Below are 3451 nucleotides of genomic sequence, written 5' to 3' on the forward strand. Positions count from 1 at the left end.
TGCCAAAAGGGCAGGTGAATGTGGTCTTCTCCTGATCCTCGGGAGCAATATGAATCTGAAAATAACCAGAGAACCCATCAAGGAAACAGTAATGAGATTTACCTGCCAGACGCTCAAGCAATTGATCAATGAAGGGCAAAGGAAAATGATCCTTCCTGGTTGCTTGGTTTAGCCTCCGGTAGTCAATACAGACCCTCCAACTATTTTGGACTCTAGTGGGTATGAGCTCATCCTTCTCATTCTTAACAACAGTGAGGCCTGTCTTCTTGGGGACTACCTGGACTGGACTCACCCACTGACTATCTGATATAGGATAAATGATCCCAGCTTGAAGAAGCTTGGTCACCTCCTTCTTCACTACATCCAAAATGACAGGGTTGAGTCGCCTCTGGGGCTGTCTCACTGGTTTAGCTCCATCCTCCAGTAATATCCTGTGCATGCATGTGGATGGGCTAATGCCAGGAATGTCTGCCAGGGTCCAACCAATTGCTTTCTTATGCCTTTTTAGAACCTGCAACAATTTCTCCTCTTGAACAACATCAAGGGAGGTGGAAATTATCACTGGCAACTTCTCATTATCTTCCAAGTAAGCATACTTGAGGTTCTCTGGAAGAGGCTTCAATTCTGGTGTGGGTGCTGGTTGATCATTAGAAGAAACCAAAGAAGGGAAAAGGGGTTCCATAGCCTGTACCTCAACCTGCAAGTCAGATTCTTTCGTACTTCCTGCAACATGGTTAGTGCATTCTGACTGTATAAAATCAAGACCAAGAGGTACAACACCCAAAGTATCAAGTTCAGATGCCTCATAATCACATTCAGATTGATATTCAGATTGACATTCAGATTGACATTCAGATTCAGACTCAATACATGGAAGATAGTTATACCAATCAGATGAAAATGAATGCTTCTTAACATGAGGAGAATCTAAACCATAAAAGTGTTCATCAACTAGATCATCAATCAATTCAGCACGAAAAACAGAATGAGCTTCAGAAGGAAATTTCATGGCATCCAATATATTAAAATGAACAGCAATATCACCAAATTCCATAGACAAAGTGCCAGCATAAACATCAATCTTAGTCCGGGCTGTTTTTAAAAATGGTCTACCTAAAATGATTGGGGCAGAACCATGGGAAAATCCATCTTCCATATCAAGCACATAAAAATCAGCAGGAAAAATTAGTTCACCAACCCGAACTAAGACATCCTCTATTAAACCTGTAGGGTGGGCAACACTCCTATTGGCCAATTGGATGACCACACCCGTAGGTTGCAAAGTACCAAGAGACAAAGAATTGAAAATAGACAGAGGCATGACATTAATTGAAGCACCTAAATCAAGCATGGCATTTTCAAACTTATTGTTACCAATAATGCAAGGTACACAAAATGTACCTGGATCCTTACACTTCTCAGGAATGTGTGGAACAGATTTACCTATGAGTGCTGAGACATTCCTGCCCATGCTGATTCGCTCATTGCCCTTTAGCTTCCTCTTATGAGTGCACAACTCCTTCAGAAACTTAGCATATCTGGGAATTTGCTTGATGGCATCCAGCAAAGGTATGTTCACCTCCACCTTCCTGAAGGTCTCCAATATTTCTTTATCCATCTCTTCCATCTTTTTGCTTGGAATTGTTTTTGGCGGAAATGGAAGAGGAATAGGAGCTTGATATAGATTATCAGTGCATGCACTAGAAGAAGGTCCACCTGCATGAAAATTTTTACTACTACCTGTATGGCTCTCTTTCTCAAGTGAAGCCTCAGGTGGAGGTACAACAACTGTAGGTGGTGTTGGGATGTCAATTTGTTTGCCAGACCTCAAGGTGATGGCACTTACATTCTTCGGATTTTGCACAGTTTGTGAAGGTAGCTTGTCTGAATTTTGGGACTGTGCTTGATTGAGTTGAGTGGCCATCTGCCCCATTTGGTTTGTCAAACTTTGAATGGAAGCTCTGGTCTCTTGTTGGAACTGCATGTTTTGAAGAGTCATCTGCCTCACTAACTCCTCCAATGTAGGTTCAGAAGTAGATGGTTGAGGAGCTGGTGGTGCAGGAGCTTCATGTTGTCTCTGTTGCTGCTGTAGGATAGGAGGAGGCACATATCTGCTAGGACCAGCATTGTTTTGGAAGGGAGGTGATGGTTGTTGTTGTTGCTGCTGCTGGTTAGACCATCTGAGATTAGGATGATTTCTCCAACCTGGATTGTACCTATTGCTGGAGAGGTCATAACTTTGCTGTTGTTGTTGCTGTGTTGGTCTGTTATTGTAGATATTTGCAGCATAGGCTTGTGGGGCATCAGGACCTATAGAAGAGTCTTGCAAGGAGGGACAAGCATCAGTTGGATGATTAATTGAAGTGCAAATTCCACATACCTTTGCTGGTGGTGGACCTGACTTTTGATTTGTAGCCAGTTGTGAGACCAAGGTGGTGAGAGCATCAATCTTACTCTCCAACTTTTTGTGTTCAGTGGAATCTGGGGCTACCATATCATGTACACCCCTCACAACTATGGAATCACTCCTCATATTGAATTGTTGTGAGTTAGACGCCATTTTTTCAATCAACCCTCTAGCAGAAGCAGGTGTCATATCTCCTAAGGCTCCTCCACTAGCTGCATCAATCATGCTTCTATCCATCATGTTCAACCCCTCATAGAAATACTGTAATAATAGCTGCTCAGAAATTTGATGGTGAGGGCAGCTAGCACACAACCTCTTGAATCTTTCCCAGTACTCATATAAGCTCTCCCCAATGAGTTGTCTAATTCCAGATATATCCTTCCGGATTGCAGTGGTCCTGGATGCAGGGAAGAATTTTTCGAGGAATACTCTCTTCAAGTCATCCCAGCCTGTTATTGAACCAGGAGCCAGATAGTACAACCAGTCCTTAGCAAGATCCTCTAATGAAAAAGGGAATGCTTTCAGATAGATGTGATCTTCAGGGACATTAGGTGGCCTCATGGTGGAACAAACAATGTGGAACTCCTTGAGATGCTTATGTGGGTCTTCACCTGCATGACCATGAAACTTAGGCAGCAAATGGATTAGTCCAATTTTAAGCACAAAAGGAACATCTTCCTCAGGGTATTGAATGCATAAACTCTCATAAGTAAAATCAGGTGCAGCCATTTCCCTAAGTGTTCTCTCTCGAGGTCCAGGTTGGTCAGCCATGTTTTCAGTTGAGTCAACTTCAGATGCTACACTCACACTATGGGTATCACTCTCAGGTGAGACTATATGCTCTCTAACTAATCTATGGTATGTTCTATCTATTTCAGGATCAAATGGATGCAAAGTGTGTGGATTGTTCCTAGTCATACACTACATGCACCACTATAGTAATAGTGAACAAAGGGGGATTTTTATGAAAACTTAGAAAACAACAAAACTAATGCACCAATATTATCCTAAAATCATTAGCTACTACCACACAAGAATTAAGGC

General features: G+C 42.3%; 1 non-coding gene across 1 annotated transcript; it reads left to right on the top strand.

Moving 5' to 3' along the window:
* Nucleotides 1–2690: 2690 nt before the first annotated feature.
* Nucleotides 2691–2795, top strand: LOC145957666 (small nucleolar RNA R71). The gene has a single exon (XR_014433709.1). It is a non-coding gene; the product is annotated as a small nucleolar RNA R71 (small nucleolar RNA).
* The last annotated feature ends 656 nt before the right edge of the window (nt 2796–3451 follow it).

Source organism: Cajanus cajan, chromosome 4 (genome assembly GCF_000230855.2).
Source record: "Cajanus cajan strain Asha chromosome 4, NIPB_CcT2T_4, whole genome shotgun sequence".
NCBI lineage: Eukaryota > Viridiplantae > Streptophyta > Magnoliopsida > Fabales > Fabaceae > Cajanus > Cajanus cajan.